Raw genomic sequence first — 19,908 nt, forward strand, 5'->3', positions numbered from 1 at the left:
GATACAGCCTAGCTCATCACCCTTTTGCTCACCTGTGCTCTTGGTGCAGAAGAAGGATGGTTCTTGGCGCATGTGTATTGATTACAGGGCGCTGAATAAGAATACCATCAAGAATCGATTCCCCATACCGAGGATCGATGACATCTTGGACCGCTTACAGGGCTCCACAGTCTTTAGTCGAATTGACTTGAAAAGCGGGTATCATCAGATACGCATTAGACTCGAGGATGTGCATAAGACAGCATTCCGAACCACGTTTGGGTTGTATGAGTTCTTGGTTATGCCCTTTGGTTTGACAAATGCGCCTGCCACATTTAACAGAATGATGGACAGGATTTCAGGCCTCGTAAAGAGTTTGTGGACACATTCTTTGATGATATGATTGTGCATTCACAAACTGAGGAAGAGCATAGAAGGCATTTAGCCATTGTGTTTGCAGAACTCAGAAACCATAGGCTGGTTGTTAATGACAAGAAGAGTGAGTTCTTTTTGCAAGAGATACATTTCTTGGGGCATATTGTGTCTGGTAATGGAGTCCGTATGGATCCAGCAAAGGTGGAAGCAAATACTTAATTGGCCAGCTTTGAGGACCGTGCATGATGTACGCAGTTTTCTAGGATTGTGTTCCTATTACAGGCATTACATACGGCACTTTGCTGAAATTGCTTCGCCTCTTCATGCTTTGACGAAGAAAGCAACTCCGTTTAGATGGGCTGATCGGGAAATTACAGCATTCAAAAAGCTCAAAGAAAAGCTTACTTCGGACCCAGTATTGGTGTTACCGGACCTCCGAAAGGCTTTTGTTGTTCAGTGTGATACATGTGGAAGTAGCATTGGTGCAGTTCTCATGCAAGATGGACATGTGATAGCCTATGAGAGTAGAGTTTTGCAAGATGCTGAGAAGCATTTACAAGTGTATGAGAAAGAGATGTTGGCTGTAATTCACGCTCTTTCTACTTGGAAACACTACTTGCTTGGGGCTGATTTCACTGTACAGACAGATCATCAGACCTTGCGTTATTTCCTCACGCAGACTAAGCTTTCAGAGAAGCATATGCGTTGGGCAAACTTTTTGTCAATGTTTCACTTCCAGATTGTGCATGTGGAAGGCAAAAAGAATGTAGTGGCAGATGCTTTGTCAGGCAAGCCACAGGTCTTTGCAGTTTCACTTGCTTATCATCATGAGCTTGATGAAATGAAAGAGCAGTATGCCCATGATGAGGATTTTGAAAGGTTGTATGATCAGATGTCTGAGGGTCAGCGGCATGAGCACTATACTCTCAGAGATGGGTTTTTATTGATGCATGGCAGACTGTGTGTTACCAGGCCATTGCGACTCAAGGTTATGATTGAAAGTCATGCTCCACCGTATGCAGGTCATAGAGGTATTGACGCCACGGTCAAAGCAGTGGAGACTTTCTTTTATTGGCCAACCTTGAGAAGAGATGTTGATGCCTTTGTGAGGCAATGCATCGTATGTCAGAAGGTAAAGTTTGACCGTCAGAAGACACCTGGGTTATTACAGCCTTTACCTATTCCGGATAAAACTTGGGAGAGCATTGCCATGGATTTTGTATTTGATCTTCCACGGACACAAACGGGAAATGATGGCATCTGGACTATCATATGCAGGTTCAGTAAGCAGGCTCATTTCATTCCCGTGCGGAAGACAATTAAAGTGGATCATATGATGAAGTTGTTCATGGCGAACATCTTCAAGTATCATGGCTTGCCTACGTCTATCATTAGTGACCGTGATCCATGGATGACGAGTTTGTTTTGGAGAGGGTTGTTTGACAACATGGGTACAACTCTCAAGTTTTCATCGTCATTTCATCCACAGACAGATGGTTAGTCAGAAGAGGCTAACTCTACGGTGTTGGATCTACTCAAGTGTTATGTGTCAGAGCACAAGCAACAATGGGAAAAATATCTTCCTTTGGTGGAGTTTGCATATAACAACACTGTACATACCTCAACAGGCAAGGCGCCTTTTGAGATTGTGGAAGGAGGGAAGAAGGTTCCACCCATTTTGCATACAAAGGATAAGATCTTTGAGGCTGATCAGTATGTGGAGAGCTTGGATGAAGCTTATCGGAGAGTTAAGTTGGCCCTCCAGAAAACTCAGCAGAAGCAAAAGAAAGCCGCAGACCGTCACAGACGTGATTTACAGTTTGCATTGGGTGATTGGGTTCTTTTGCACTTTGAAAAGGCTAGACTCAAGAAGATGAAGGGTAAAGAGCGCTTATTCCCTAAGTTGAGCATGCGATATTATGGGCCTTTTCAGGTTTTGAAAAAGATTGGTGAGGTAACCTATCGTTTGAAGTTACCAGATCACTGGAGGATTCACAATGCTTTTCACGTGAGTCTTCTTAGACCTTTCCATGGGGATGTGCCTACGGATGTATCAGATGAGGCTCAGCCGGAAGTTGAGGAACTTGATGAGGTTCTAATTCCAGAGCAGATACTGGCACATAAAGAAAGGAAGGTACGAGGTAAAGTTTCCCGTCGCTATCTTGTGAAGTTCAAGAACTATTCACCGATGGATGCGAAGTGGATGGAGGAAGGTGACTTAACAGATTCACCTCAGGTTTTGCAGCTTTATCTCGATGCCTTTGAGTTAGAGCCGACTTTTATTGTGGCTCATTCAGGTTCAGCAGAGCATGGGTCTGGAGCATTACCTGATGCTCAAGAGGGGGGTAGCACCTCCACTCCCTTGATACAGACAGGCTCAGATGACATCTAGAGGTCGCTTGGTGCAGTTTTTATCTCACCTGAAGGTACTGAGGCTGACAGTACATCTGTTTATGGGACTTCTATGATATATGTGTACTAGTCACATGAGATTTTTGTGGATATGTATGGTTCACAGTGGTATACAACTTGGACTATTACTATGCCATTGGTTTGCAGTGAATGATGTTACATGTGCATGGCTTAGAGAGATTGGGACGCTGATCTTGCCATAATGTATATTTCACTTTGGATATTTTGCTGCATCACCAGAATGCAATCAAGGACGCTTGCCATTTTTCAAGAGGGGGGTATGTCATGGCCCTCTGAAAATGGAACAGCACAAGTGTGAGCATGGTGATTGCAGAGGCAGAATATTGAATGATTCACATGGGGGGTGCCCGGACAGAGTTAATGATGTGTGGACATCCCTAGGTGTGAAGGGGGGGGAACTAGAACATTAAACTTTAATGTTTATTAAAGTTTGCCCCTAGGCCTTAGTGGCCCCTAGGGACTTTTAAAGTTTGGGGCCCTAGGGATTATTTAGGGGAGGAGGGCCACTCCACTTTTGGAGTGTTTCTCTCTCCTCTCTCTCTCTCTTCCCTTTTGGGAGTCGTGGAGCAAAAGTGGGTGTACATGCGTGGAAAAGCACAGAGGAAGGAGGCGGCTGCTGTTTTTCTGTGTGTTGCTGCTGTTTTCTTCTGCATATTCAGCTGTACTTCCCACGTGTGCAGTCCGTACAGCACTGTACGACTGCAAGTACAGTGTTGCTAGTGTAACCTGCTACAAATTCTTCACTGGGTGCAGTCGGCGCAGACCTTCAGAGATAGTACAGGGGCTGTACGGCAGGCTCTGACACCTGTACGACTGCTGGCAGGTGGCCGTACAGTCAAGTACAGTTGGTGTCTGCTGTACAACAGCAAGTACAGGTGCAGGCGGCGCAGGCGACCAGTATCAGGACAGCAGGCTGCGTGTGCAAGTACAACTCCTGGCACGTATCCCGAGGAAGTACAGACGGGTACGGGGCTGTTTTTCAGATCTGTACATTCAAAGTCAGCATAGAGGTGAACACAAGGAGGAAGGTACAGGCAAGTACGAGCACATGTGTGAAGCAAGGTTGTGGAAACAACTGCTTGCAAGTACAGATTGGTATCGTTGCTTCCTCCAGTGCTGTTTCACGAGCTGAATTTGGTAAGCTCCGTTTCTGTTCATCTATCTCTCTTTCTACTGCTTGATGTCTGTTGCAGATATGAGTTATCTGGCCCCTTGTGAGAGGAGGGGTATGGCAGATTGACAAGGGTTGAGACAGAGTTTGAACAGCATATGTATGTATGAGCTGAGATGTTGTATCATGCACTTGAGTTATGCCAGATGTATGCCCATGGCTGACCTGCTTAGTGGTCTTGGCTGATCAGAGGGAGGCACAGTGTGTTATTTGGAGACACAGATCTGTGTGCATAGATCCTCTGTGCTAAGAAGGAATTGTGGGCCGTCAGATTGGACATACAGGTGTAAACTCTTGGCTGATTTTTGTTGTACTCAGCCATTCATATTATTTTAATTGAATAAAGAAATACCGCAAGGGGCGCCAAGCTTTGGGGCCAACAGGTGTCGCCTTGTTTTCAGATTTGGGCACTCTAGCTCCAATCTGTTTTGTTTTCACATCTAGACTACAAGTGGACGGGTGATTGCTAATCAACCGCACTCTGGTTTCTATCAGGGGCCGGTTTCAGGGTGCTAAGCAGTTTTCGATGAACCGATGGATTAGTCTCTTGTCCGGATATCCATGGGCGAGGCCTCGAGTGTGGGACCCTGCCCCGCGCAAGAAGTGCTACTTCCGCTGCTTAGCACCCCCGAATCTGTTGCGCGGAGAGGGCAGGGATCTTACATAATAAATTTTTATTTCTGCTGAAATGTTAGTGTAATAAGCAAAAAGCTTCTCAAAAATGTTTTCCCCAATGAAAATAATTCAAGTGTGCATTCCTTTAGGCTTATCATTACCTTTCCCAGTAAGTTCTTATCCTTGGGACTTAGGACAATTCCTTTTATCATGTCCCAGCTCAAGATAAGAGAAACAAAGTTTTTCTTTAACCGCGCTCTCAAAATATTCCTTTTTTAGAAACTTACTAGGATTGGATTTTTGTTTTTTAAGAGATTCTTCCTTTTAAAAGAAAAATCCCCTTCTTTTCTAAGAACCAAAATTTTCTTCATGAGGCTTATATGAAAATTTTTTATCACTTTCTTTACAATTGCCATTACCCATGGTATCATCAAATTTTTTTGTAAATTTTATAGCCTCATCTAAGTTTCTTGGCTCTTTGGAGCAAACTTCCTTCTTGTACTCCCTTTTTAGGCCTCTAATGAAGCCTCTTACTTTTTGAAATTTGTCTATTCCCTTAAGCTTTAAGAAAATTTCTCTATAGCAAGCTATATATTGAGTGAGATTTAAATTCTTTAGTTCTATAGAACAATTATTCGACTCCTCCCAATTTTGGTATTCTTCATATTCAGGAAGTTATTCCTTTAAGAATAATTCCTTAAATGAATCCCAATAATCGAGTACTTGCCTAGATTTTGCTAAGCTCATCCATCACTTATAAGCTTTACCTTGTAAGGATAGGCTAGCTTCAATGGGACGGTTATGATCATGCACATTTCTTAAAATATGCAAATCTTGCCATTTTTGTAGAAAACTATGGACCACATCTTTATTTCTCTCCTTGTCTTCTCCACTAAAAGTGGGTACCTTTGAATCTTTGAATACCATACCCTAGTCTCTAGTTTTAGGACTCTCTTCAAATGGTTTCATTCAATCCTTTTTTTAGAGTTTTTCCCCGTTCCTTATCAATGTTATTTTTAGATATTTCTTTTACTACCAATCCTTGTCTTCTCCACTAAAAGTGGGTACATTTAAATCTTTGAATACCATACCCTAGTCTCTAGTTTTGGGACCCTCTTCAAATGGTTTCATTCAATCCTTTTTCTAGAGGCTTTTTCCCGTTCCTTATCAATGTTATTTTTAGATATTTCTTTTACTACCAATCCTTCCTCTCTCATTAAGGAGCTAAGAATACCCATCATTTTCTCAAGTTTATTCTCTATATCAGAGATTTTTTCTTTCATTTCCTTCATTTCTATATCCTCATACTCATTAAGATCTAAATCTTGCATATCTATTTCATTTGTTTTTTTTAATATTTTCTTCTATGTGGAAAGAGAACATTGGATTTTCCTCCTCCTCTCCAATTTCATCTTCCCACCTTGATCGGGTCCACCCAGCCTTAGAACGTTTGTCGTCGGGGCATCCATTCTCTCACTTTCCTTTGATCCGATATTCTTATTTAATTACTACCACACTCTTCACAAGTAAAAACAGGTTCCTTTATTATAAACCGTAGAACAATGTACGTTAAGACAAAGACCTTAATTGAAAACAAGGGATGTATGTAGCCCACCATCAACCCAATTTCCCAGGTGGTTACAAACACATAAATCCTTTCCACTTCTTTGTCTAGAATATAGTCTTCAGGCCCACTAGAATCCATGGGTACTGTTCCCTTCCAATCCTACGCGGACGGATATTCATACTTCGGACCCTAACAGAGCATCCATCCCCTATGAAAGGTTCGTAACCTTCATGGTTGCCAATCCACCACTAGATCCTTGGTCAGGGTAGCTAGCAACTCACCCAACTAGGTTAGCTCCCAGTTACCCCGCACCTAGTGGAAACCATACCCGGCGTTCTAAAGGGTTTTATCCACTGAGCCCCTCCAAAATCAAGGATTCCAATAAAAAATACCCCGCCCACTTGGCAAGCCAAAAGACGTGTATTGATCCAAACAAGTAGAATTCGACCTTGCGATCTCAAACAGTTTGGGGGACAAGAAATCACCTATTTTGATCATACTCTTCTCCCATACCAAGAGTAAGGTCAAACGTAACTCATAACCTGAGCTCCTTTTTAATTTCGCTAGGTTACTACCAAGCGAGTAGGGGGGGTTTTTCCCATTGGCTCCTCCCGCTTGGTAGTGACTTGGGGTAATTTATTATAAAGAAACTCATAACCTGAGCAATACGACCTCTAGAGGTCAACTTACAAGGTTCTTTTTTCTTAATTTCCCTGGGTCACTACCAAGCGAGGAGCACGCCCCTCTCACTTGGTAGTGACTTGGGGTATATTTTTTATAAAAAAACTGAGCTCCTTTTTTAATTTCGCTCGGTCGCTACCAAGCGAGGAGGGGTATTTTCCCCATGGGGAACCCCCCTCCTCGCTTGGTTGTGACTCGGGATAATTTTTTATAAAAAAATCATAACCTGTGCTGTAGAGCTAATCGGGGAGAAAATATTAAATTTCTTCATTCTAAGAAATAAATTGATCTAAATATGTATTAAATCTCTCTCTCTCTCTCTCTCTCTCTCTCTCTCTCTCTCTCTCATAAGTAGTTCCAGTTGTGTGAGAAATAAATTGATCTAAATATGTATTAAATCTCTCTCTCTCTCTCTCTCTCTCTCTCTCTCTCTCTCTCATAAGTAGTTCCAGTTGTGTGAGAAAACAATGATGACAAAGTTTTGATTGCTTCTTGATCTTTGCCAATTGCTTTCTTGAATCTTGTCGTTTCTTGATCAAGGCCGTTTCTTGATCTTGGACGTTTCTTGTTTCTTCTGTTGCTTTCTTGAATCTTGATATTGGTCGTTTCTTGTTTCTTCTGTCGTGTCCCTACTTCTTCCACCATGGAGATGGAGACCTCAGTTGCTTCTCCAGGACCTGCGGCTGATTCCATGCTATTCTTTGCGTCCTCTCCCATGGCACCCACCGTGGCCACATTGTAGGATCTTCCAGTGGCACGTACCCCAGGAGGCACACGCAGGTATGAGTTTAGGAGCACAGAGATGAACCCCTTGTCCACAGGGGCTGCACGAAGAGTTCTCGAGAAGAGAGGCAATGGCAGTACTCTTAAAACCTTGCTGGCATCGAAGGCTCGCACCCGACGTCGTAATTCAACGACTGCTAATGCTAAAATCAGCAAACCGGCAGATTCTGATTTGCTGAAGGAGCTCAAAGACATGAAAGACTTGCTCACAGAAATCCTTGACATAAAGAGACGCTTGCAGAGACTAGAGTCGGCCAATCCGGACCTTTACACACAAATCTGATGCATTCTTGTTTACGCACCCTGGATGGAGTGCTAGCTGACCTTGACCGCGGAAATGCCTCTCTTGATTCACTTGTATCAAGGAGTGGGCCCTGGCCAATGGGCCCTGGCCAATGGGCCCTGGCCAAACAAGGAGGTGGATAGCTTGACCTACACAAACTTTTGGTGGTTGTATTACAACCAAACAGTCTATGAACCAACTGTGTCTGTAGAAGCTTTCTTCTCACAAGTGCTTGGTGTGGCTGTTCCATCCACTCCTCCCTCAACCCGACGCTTTGAGGTGGTTAGATCACACCATCTGCATGACCTTGTGGTAAACACTGCCGTCCCTCTTGACATGGCCCCAGCTGAAGCCAAAGTGATGGCTTATTTACAACCAACAGAGTCTTTTGACCTACGAGTAATGATAGGCTGCTATTTGAGCGTCTTTAAGAGTCTCCGCAATGATAGCATTAATCTCTTCGAGCGCTTGCTAAAGTTCAAGCAGAGTGGAACATGGATCCCTAACAACCTCCCCATCGGAGATGGATTTCTTCTTGACGATACACTTTCCAAGACAAATTTGGAAACAATGAGATGTATCTAATCGTCATAATCTTGGTTCGCTTCAGCCTTTGAAGCCTTTGGTCAAGGCTTTGACAGATCGATCTCAGATCATGGTGGACATCGACCTCGCAAAGCCTGCTGGATGGGAGCTGTTTGACCAAATGCCTATGTATTGGACCGCTCCCGGCGGAGGGTACTTCTACAGTCACCTCACTCGGAAATTTTTCAGATTGACACCTGAGGGAAATTTCCTACCATATAATCCCTCTGCATAAGTGGTTGATGTGATCGAGGCTACTTTTTGATGGAGGCTACTTTTCCAGGTTGTATTGGTGAATTTTTCAGATTGACACCTGAGGGGAATGGTGGTTGATATGATTGATCTTACAGCCTTTGAGGCCTTGTAAGCCAAAGTAATTTGGATATTTTGCTAGAGTGCATCTCAGCCACCTTTTATACCTTGTATCTTTACAGCTCAATAAGTTTGACCTTTTTAGTATGTTCAAACTCTCTTGTTGTGATCTTCCAATTTTGATATAGATGTTGTGAGGTTGCTATTCTTTATCGTGTTAGTGGGTCATGCTCAAGTTGAGCACCTTTTTTGTTTCTTCATTGTTAAAGTAGTAATTATCATGTAAATAATTGCTTGCTAGTTTTGGCTCATCAAAGCAAGCAACACGCTTATTCATTGTTACATGCAGCGCTTTGAAGAATGATTTTAATGAAGAGGTATATTTCATTCGGTACAAGGTGGTAAAAGTTTGCAGTAGTCATCACGTAGGTTTCTCCGCCTCTTATGTTGATGTATCAGGTGAATTTCATAATGTATATGTGCAATTGGTAAACTAGTTTGGTCTTAAACACTCTTTATCAGTGCAGAATGGCTTGTTATGTTGATATATCAGGTGAATTTCACAATGAACAGGTGCAATTGTCAAAACTTGTTTAATCATGCAAGGGCTTTTCTTAATCCAAGTTATTACTACAGAGTGAAGTCGCTTAGCTTGGGTTTTCGTATCCACTTAACGTGGTGTATGTATGAATATTCAGGTGGTCGTTAATGTGATAAGAGTTGGTAGCATGGATTCAGGTCATCCAAATTGCTCGTGATGTATTTTTTGGGGAACAATGTGAAGCATTTTTTGTTAATCAGCCCCAAAAAAGAAAGTTACTGTAGTTTAACACATGCAGGCAATTGCTGGTGTTCCCAAGCTCAAGGCTGAATACAATCCAGCAACTTGGATGTTGGAGATCAGCTTACCAGGTTTTGAGTCCCGTTTGGAGTGGACTTTGCTGACATATACAGATTATCATCTCTATTCCAGTTTGAAATTCATCACAGCTTGCCTAACATTTATAGTGCCCTTTTCCGTCAACTTGAAACCCCTTGTGCCTGTTTCAGAGACAATCAAGCAATGATTCAGCACCTCAGTGTGCCAGCTATTGGATCCAAGGACCTTAACTTTCCCACCAAATATATACAAAGGGGATGTACCACATACCACACAAGCCACCCTTGTCTCAGCCTTAAGGGCCATGGTCCACCATCGATGCTTTCTTTACCAGAGAGATGGTTGCAAGGGTAATACGCCGATTCCAACATGTATGGGCCACAAATCACACCGGAAACTGAGCACCTCATTGCTGAGGACTAGCTCGAGTCATTGCTCACCTGTTTAACTTGGCACTTGCAGAGAGTCTCCCATCCGAGTGAACTATGCACACCATTGTGCGTATACGCAAAGCTGGGGACATGCTCGACCCTAACAACTACAAGACCATCATGATTGGCCATACCCTGGCCAAGCTATATGTAGCAGTCTTGGAGGTAGAGCTTAGCTCCTACTCGGGGAGAGCGTATACAGATACCTGGCCAGGTGGGGACTTCAAGCGGGTTTTTTCCACCATCGACCATATCTGCGCTCTGAGATGCATGATTGACCAGACCGGAGTGAAGAAGATGAGGCTATACTTTAGCTTTGTGAGTTTTTGTAAAGCTTTTGATAATGTGCCACACGAGCCACTGTTATAGTGTCTCCTCCAGTCATTGGGATTACCACCAAAGATGGTATGGGGTATCTATGCACTCTGAGCAGGTTTTGGGCTGCGCACGATGCTCATGATGGATGTCGGAGACCATTGCTAGCTCCATCAAGGTGAAGCAAGGTTGTCTGTTGTCACGTACACTATTCGTTCTCTACATTGATGAGATGCCCAATTTTAATGTTCGGGAAGGTGGGATGGATGTTGATATATCGGGTACTCCAGTCCACATTCTTTTATATACTGATGAAATTATCTTGGTATCCGAGTCTCCAGGAGGTCTACAACAACATCTGGAGGTGTTAGATGATTTCGCGGTCTCACGACGCAACAGTAGAGCTAAGCGAAAGAGTAACCAGGGCTATATTAAACCATACTGATCTCCCGTAGGTCGCGAAAGATTGACACTACGGGCAGTACCAATAAAGAGATATGTACAAAGATGGACTCAGGGTGGCTGATGAGATGTGTGTAGAATAAACCACTCTAGCACGACATAATGCCAATGCAATGTCCCATTGGAGAAGTGGAAGAAAGTTGATGTGCGCCCCCATGTGCGAAGAAACTCAAACCGTCTCTGCTCGGCCGCTCTGGAATCGCCCTGGGAAGCATCCCAGAGGCTCCGAAGAGTGTATGCAAAAGCTCTGGAGTCTGACCAAATAATCCAAAGAGTGACAATAGCTATGGAAGGCTCGACACCAAGAATGTGCGAACAACGGGTCTTCCAAATACACCAAAGGGAGATGCTAGCAATATAGAGAAGATAGGCTCCCTTGGCTGATCAGCTACAGCACGGGTGGCTGCTAGAATCATGGACAAAGAACCACGGTGGTAAGTGCCAATGTCTAATATGAATACAGGGTCCGAATCCACACCCTCAAAGAATAGATGTGGTTCCTAGAACTAAAGCAACCAAGAGACAGTACCCCAAGTAAAAAAACCTGACAAACTCCCATACGGGGTAGCAAGTGACAAACTGATCTCCAAATGACCTAGGCATGAGTGCATAACCATAGGCAGTGACACAGGAACTCTGGCTCCAATCTGTCACATCGAATACAAGTGGGGTGAAACCCCATCCTAGCTGACTAGGTGCCCACAGGCAAACCAGCATGTGCAATCATCCACATGAAGTACGTGATCCTGCAACTATGGCGGGCAGACCAAATGAATCTCCAAAATCTGTGAAGAAAGGCATGTGATAAACCAGCGTGCAGCCAGAACTGTAGTCTAGTAGGGCGATTGCCCTGCTGTCGAATGAAAATGGCCCTACCAATACAAATCGAGTACTCAAAAAAGGAAACTGCAGGCTCGAATCACTGTTGGCCAAAGCCACTTCCTGGGGTCCCACTCCAACTTTGCAAGAGGGCGACCCTCCCAAATCCAAAGTGACCACAGAAGGATGTCCTCCAGTTAGATCTCCGGAACTACCCGATGCAATTTGCCTTTGGCGCCCACAACCCAGATGCAGTGCCAGGTCCCACAGCCAAAGGAAGGAGAGGAGGAAGCAAGCATCCACTTGAAGTCCTGCTGGACTGTGAAGAAACAGTTGCCAAAGCGTGCCCAAGAAGGGGAAGGCCGAGAAATGTCAGAGACTACAAAGAAGTCCCACCAACCGGACTGTATGGGTGGACAGGCAGGCTGCCCAGAGGTGACAGCCTGAATCCACTGAGGAATGGCAGCATCAATCTCCAACATACAAGGAACCACACCTCATTATATAGAGCAATGCATCACAATGAAGTCTGCATCCAGGCATCTAACAGATAACCAAGTCTACAACAAACAGGCTACTGGTCCGCGAGCCCAGGCAGCCCAATCAATGTGAGTCCTCTAGCCAAATTGACGTCCCTCTGCATCATCTAGAACCGCAGGGTTACAGATGAGAGGCTGGCGCTCAATCTCCTCTGTGAGGACCGGCTTGTCTATGAATAATGCTTAAAAATGAATCTATATGAGGGTGTCCAAGTACCTCCCCTGAGAGGGACACACTAAAGAATAGCATCGCGCATAAAAGATTTCTAAGGCTCATTCCCAGGGAATAAACTCCGATAATTGCGCACAAGGCACCTTAGACGAGATATCGCAGTGGCAAGCAAGACCTGATTCACCACAAGAGCTCGGCCGGCCAAGGAAAGATGGCAGGTAGACCAATGACTGAGCTTCTTGCAGATAGAATCAAGCACTGGAGTGAACTGCTTCTCAGGAGTGATATCAAGGCCAATCTGAAAGCCTAAGTATCTGCAAGTCTGCCCACGCTGCAGCCAAGTGAATCCATCATCCACACCCCAAGAGCAATGCGCATCAGTTTCAATCAGAATACCAGAAGATTTATTCCAATTGAGATGGGCTAAATTGGCTGTACAAAATCTGTCGATGAGACCTCGAACGCGGTCTAGCGACACCTCAGAGAAAACAAAAAAGAGCAAAGTGTCATCAGCATACTCCGAATCAAGTAAACTGTAACTCCTGCTGCTCACTAGCCGATAAAGGCAACCTAAGGCCCTGCACAGCCGGGTCCTGCCTGCTGCAAATGAGAGAAGAAAGAGCCTCTACCAAAAACAGGAACAAATACTGGGCTAAAGGGCAGCCCTGTCGAACTGAACAGCCTAGGGTGAAAGAGCGGACCAGAAATCCTCCCTATAGTGACCGCACTGGTGGCTGATCTCTAAAGGACAGACACTCCACAGATCCAACGGATAGGGAAGCCAAGCTTGGTCAAGTGCCCTCTAGAAAGTCCCAATCCACACGGTCCTAAGCCTTCTCGAAGTCAAGTAAAAGCACCGCTAACGACTGCGAAAGACTTGGCCCATTCAGCTGCCGCATAAAAAGAGAACACATTGTCAAGAATGCAGCGATCCTGAATAAAAGCCATCTGAGAACCGTGAATCAAGGAAGGCATAAAAGGCTGAAGACTAGATGATATCAAACGCGCTAAAATTTTGTACACCGAAGGAAGCAGAGTAATAGGCCACAACTGTCTAAGTAATGTCAGATCACCACCTTTTGGAATAAGAGCAATAAGGCCAGAACACATAGAACAAGGCATGCTACCTGAATCAAATATCTATTGCAAACAAGTGAGCAACAGAGCATGGATAGCAATGGAGCACTTGAAATTCTTCCCACGGCCCACCGTACGGGCTTTGCTACTAGAACACATTGGCCCAGCCAATCACACCGCAGCAGGAAGAACAATTGATGAACAAGTAGCCAAAGGAGCACCCAGAAGACCACCAAAAACCACATGAAGAGGCAGGTAGAGCTTGCAAAAGCAACAGCAACCCGAAGAACAAGTGTAGCAGCACCACTAGAGGAAAGAAGCCATCTTGCAAAGGCATATGCCGGGAGCAACACAAGAGGCTCCAGATCTGCACGGAGAGGAGAAAGATATACTGCGAAAAGCTACTACATATCAAAATTGAGAGAGCTATCCCCCCTCGCCCACCAGCGCCAAAACAAAGAAGATGTTGGGAGGAGGACACACACCACCACACTCACACTCACAAACCTCCCCCCGGCAGCCCCATACCCTACACTCAACACCAAACAAACCATGCACAAAACACACAAACACACACACACACATAAACCCTAATCGCCCCCATCACACACATAAACCAAAAAACCCACACACAAAAGCAAAACAAGCAGCAAATAGGCATGAGACACTCACACACACCCCAGGCGCACATGCAAAGCACAAGCACACAACCAAACAGGCAGGCACAGGTGTGCGTGAGCATGCAAAAACAGCATGAAGAGGGCGAGGAGGAGGTCGAGCGCAGAGCAGAGGCGGGCAGATCAAGCGTAGGGCAGGAGGCCGCGCGCGCAGGCAAGCAAAGAAAGCGCTACTGCCGCGTCGTGAGACCGCGAAATCATCTAACACCTCCAGATGTCGTTGTAGACCTCCTCGAGACTCAGATACCAAGATAATTTCATCAGCATATAAAAGAATGTGGACTGGAGTACCCGATATATCAACAGCCATCCCACCATCCCGAACAAGAAAATTGGGCATCTCATCAATGTAGAGAACGAACAGTGTACGTGACAACAGACAACCATGCTTCACCTCGATGGAGCTAGCAATGGTCTCCGACATCCGTGTCATGAGCATCGTGCGCAACCCAAAACCTGCTCAGAGTGCATAGATACCCCATACCATCTCTGGTGGTAATCCCAATGACTAGAGGAGACACTATAACAGTGACTCGTGTGGCACATTATCAAAAGCTTTGCAAAAACCCACAAAGCTAAAGTATAGCCTCATCTTCTTCACTCTGGTCTGGTCAATCATGCATCTCAGAGTGCAGATATGGTCGATGGTGGAAAAAACCCGTTTGAAGTCCCCACCTGGCTAGGTATCTGTATACCCTCTCTCCGAGTAGGAGCTAAGCTCTACCTCCAAGACTGCTACATATAGCTTGGCCAGGGTATGGCCAATCATGATGGTCTTGTAGTTGTTAGGATGAGCATGTCCCCAGCTTTCAGAATACGCACAATGATGTGCATAGTTCACTTGGATGGGAGACTCTCTGCAAGTGCCAAGATAAACAGGTGAGCAATGACTCGAGCTAGTCCTCAGCAATGAGGTGCTCAGTTTCCGGTGTGATTTGTGGCCCATCCATGTTGAAAGCGGCGTATTACCCTTGCAACCATCTCTCTGGTAAAGAAAGCATCGATGGTGGACCATGGCCCTTAAGGCTGAGACAAGGGTGGCTTGTGTGGTATGTGGTACATCCCCTTTGTATATATTTGGTGGGAAAGTTAAGGTCCTTGGATCCAATAGCTGGCACACTGAGGTGCTGAATCATTGCTTGATTGTCTCTGAAACAGGCACAAGGGGTTTCAAGTTGACGAAAAAGGACACTATAAATGTTAGCCAAGCTGTGATGAATTTCAAACTGGAATAGAGATGATAATCTGTATATGTCAGCAAAGTTCACTCCAAGACGGGACTCAGAACCTGGTAAGCTGATCTCCAACATCCAACTTGCTAGATTATCTCCAGCCTTGAGCTTGGAAACACCAGCAATTGCCTGCATGTGTTAAACTACAGTAACTTTCTTTTTTGGAACCAATTAACAAAAAATGCTTCACATTGTCCCCCAAAAAATACATCACGAGCAATTTGGATGACCTGAATCCATGCTACCAACTCTTATCACATTAACGACCACCTGAATATTCATACATACACCACGTTAAGTGGATACGAAAACCCAAGCTAAGCGACTTCACTCTGTAGTAATATAAGAAAAGCCCTTGCATGATTAAACAAGTTTTGACAATTGCACTTGTTCATTGTGAAATTCACCTGATATATCAACATAACAAGCCATTCTGCACTGATAAAGAGTGTTTAAGACCAAACTAGTTTACCAATTGCACATATACATTATGAAATTCACCTGATACATCAACATAAGAGGCGGAGAAACCTACGTGATGACTACTGCAAACTTTTACCACCTTGTACCGAATGAAATATACCTCTTCATTAAAATCATTCTTCAAAGCACTGCATGTAACAATGAATAAGCGTGTTGCTTGCTTTGATGAACCAAAACTAGCAAGCAATTATTTACATGATAATTACTACTTCAACAATGAAGAAACAAAAAAGGTGCTCAACTTGAGCATGACCCACTAACACGGTAAAGAATAGCAACCTCAAAACATCTATACCAAAATTGGAAGATTACCACAAGAGAGTTTGAACATACTAAAAAGGCCAAACTTATTGAGCTATAAAGATACAAGGTATAAAAGGTGGTTGAGATGCACTCTAGCAAAATATCCAATACTTTGGCTTACAAGGCCTCAAAGGCTCTAAGATCAATCACATCAACCACCATTCCCCTCAGGTGTCAATCTGAAAAATTCACCACTACAACCTGGAAAAGTAGCCTCCATCAAAAAGTAGCCTCTATCACATCAACCACTTATGCAGAGGGATTATATGGTAGGAAATTCCCCTCAAGTGTCAATCTGAAAAAATTCCCCAGTGCAGCGACTGTAGAAGTACCCTCCGCCGAGAGCGATCCAATCCATAGGCATTTGGTCACACAGCTTCCATCAAGCAGGCTTTGTGAGATCGATGTCCACCATGATCTGATATCGATCTGTCAAGGCCTTGACCAAAGGCTTCAGAGGCTGAAGCACACCAAGATTATGAAGATTTTGCTGGATATCAGCCAAGATACATCTCATTGTTTCCAAATTTGTCTTGGAAAGTGTATCATCGAGAAGAAATGCATCTCCAATGGGGGGGGTTGTTGGGGATCCATGTTCCACTCTGCTTGAACTTCAGCAAGCGCTCGAAGAGATTAATTATATCATTGCGGAGACTCTTAAAGACGCTCAAATAGCAGTCTATCATTACTCGTAGGTCAAAAGACTCTGTTGGCTGTAAATAAGCCATCACTTTGGCTTCAACTAGGGCCATGACAAGAAGAACGGCAGTGTTTACCACAAGGTCATGCAGATGGTGTGATCTAACCACCTCAAAGCGTCAGGTTGAGGGAGGAGTGGATGGAACAGCCACACCAAGCACTTGTGAGAAGAAAGCTTCTACAAACACAGTTGGTTCATAGATTGTTTGGTTGTAATACAACCACCAAAAGTTTGTGTAGGTCAAGCTATCCACCTCCTTGTTTGGCCAGGGTCCACTCCTTGACACAAGTGAATCAAGAGAGGCATTTCTGCGGGCAAGGTCAGCTACCACTCAATCCAGGGTGCGTAAACAAGAATGCATCAGATTTGTAATTGCCAACTCCCTATTTAGGGACAGGGGCGTGTAAAGGTCCGGATTGGCCGACTCTAGTCTCTGCAAGCGCCTCTTTATGTCAGGGATTTCTGTGAGCAAGTCTTTCATGTCTCTGAGCTCCTTCAGCAAATCAAAATCTACAGGTTTGCTGATTTTAGCATGAGCAGTCGTTGAATTACGACGCCGGGCACAAGCCTTCGATGCTAGCAAGGTTTTAAGAGTACTGCCACTGCCTCTCTTCTCGAGAACTCTTCGTGCAGCCCCTGTGGACAAGGGGTTCACCTCAGTGCTCCTAAACTCATACCTGCGTGTGCCTCCCGAGGTACGTGCCACTAGAAGATCCTCCAATGTGGCCACAGTGGGTGCCATGGGAAAGGACGCATGGAATCACCTGCAAGTCCTAGAGAAGCAACTGAGGTCTCCATCTCCATGGTGGAAGAAGTGGGGACACGACAAAAGAAACAAGAGACGGCCAAGATCAAGATTCAAGAAAGCAACAAAAGAAACAAGAAACGGCCAAGATCAAGAAACGACAAGATTCAAGAAAGCAATTGGCAAAGATCAAGAAATGTATTTCATGAATATTGATAATTCAATCCATAATGGGTTAATGATCCAATTAGGAATCATTCTAATTATTCTATAATGTTAAAGTTCATTCTTTTTAAACTAAATTGAGATTTATCAGTAACAGTAGCGGAGCTATGGCGAAATTTCTGTAAAAATTACACAAAACATTTTCATTCAAATTATGAAAAGAGGACTTCCTATCATATTCTAGGAATTATCATCCGAGATTAGTTGAAAGATTTTCTTTGTAATCATGGAGAAATTTATTTTCTATGTTTATGCATAATTGATGAATTAAGAAAAAGAGGAATTTCTAGTAATTAAATTTTTATGTTAAAAAGAGTAATCCCCATCGTATGAGTATTCTTAAAGAGTTATTTTCATTCTAGACATGGCAAAATGCATACTAGAAATATTTTATTATAAAAGTGTGATTTTCATCATAATTGATTTTTATGCATAAGTAGATGCATAAAAGAATTTTTTTTATATTAAAAGTGTGATTTTTATTATAATTGATTTTTATGCATAAGTAGATGCATAAAAGAATTTTTTTATATTAAAAGTGATTTTTATCATAATTGATTTTTATACATAAGTAGATGTATAAAAGATTTTTTTAATTATTATAAAAGTGTGACTTTCATCAAAATTAGATTTTATGCATAAATAGATGCATAAAGAATTTTGTTTTTATTTCAAAAGAGTTATTCTTATCAATTTTGATTTTCTGCATAGAAAGAAGTACAAAGATTATTTTTTTTATTTCAAAACAGTTCTTCTTATCAATTTTGATATTATGCATAGAAAGTTGCATAAAGAATTTTATTTTTATTTCAAAAGAGTTATTCTTATCAATTTTGATTTTATGCATAGAAAGATGCATAAGGAATTTTATTTTTATTTCAAAAGAGTTATTCTTATCAATTTTGATTTTATGCATAGAAAGATGCATAAAATAATTATTTTTTATTCAAAAGTGTTAATTTCATTAAGATGAAAATTTATACATAAAAAGATGCATAAAAGATTTATTTTTATTTAAAAAGTGTTAATTTCATTAAGATAAAAACTTATCCATAGAAAGATACATAAAAGATTTATTTTTATTTTAAAAGTGTTGATTTCATTAAGATGAAAATTTATGCATAAAAAGATGCATAAAAGAATTATTTTTATTTCAAAAGTGTTAATTTCATTAAGATAAAAATTTATACATAGAAAGATACATAAAAGATTTATTTTTATTTCGAAAGTAATATTTTCATTTAAATTGAATTTATGCACAGATAGATGCATAAAAGAATTATTATTATTTTGAAAGTGTTATTCTCATTAAAATAGAATTTATGCATAATAAAATGCATAAAAGGATTATCATAAAAGTGTTATTCTTACTAAAGTTATCTTTATGCCTAATTGGATGCGTATGGGAAGTGATAGGATGTGATAAGATGTGTATGAGATGTGATAGGATGTGATAAGATGCATATGGGAAGTGATAGGATGTGATAAGATACGTATGAGATGTGATAGGATGTCATAAGATGCGTATGAGATGTGATAGGATGTGATGAGATGTCATAAAATGCGTATGGGATGTGATAGGATGTCATAAGATGCGTATGAGATGTGATAGGATGCGATAAGATGTCATAAAATGTGTATGGGATGTGATAGGATGTGATAAGATGTATATGAGACGTGATAGGATGTGATAAAATGTGTATGGTATGAGGTAAGAAGTGTATCTGATGAGATAAGATGTATATGGGCTGTGATAAGACGAGTAAGGATGTGTTGTAAAAGAATAGATGTGAAGACATATGTGGATGTATGAATGGGAATGTACAAATGGATGTATGGATATGGATAGATGTGGATATAGATAGATAAATGTAGATATGGATATGGATGTATGTATGGAATATGGATGTGGATGTATAAATGTAAATATAGATGTGGATGAGAATGCGAATGAGGATGTGGATGTGGATGTATGAATATGAACGTGAATATGGATGTATGGATGTGTATATATGAATGTAGATGTGCATATATGAATGTGGATATGAATGTATGGATGTGGAT

General features: G+C 42.5%; 1 pseudogene; it reads right to left on the reverse strand.

Moving 5' to 3' along the window:
- Positions 1-16,457: 16,457 nt before the first annotated feature.
- LOC147614494 (uncharacterized) lies at positions 16,458-17,631 on the reverse strand (annotated as a pseudogene).
- Between the last annotated feature and the right edge of the window lie 2,277 nt (positions 17,632-19,908).

The sequence above is a fragment of the Cibotium barometz genome, chromosome 42 (genome assembly GCF_041138505.1).
Source record: "Cibotium barometz isolate CiBa-2024 chromosome 42, ASM4113850v1, whole genome shotgun sequence".
Classification (NCBI taxonomy): Eukaryota; Viridiplantae; Streptophyta; class Polypodiopsida; order Cyatheales; family Cibotiaceae; genus Cibotium; species Cibotium barometz.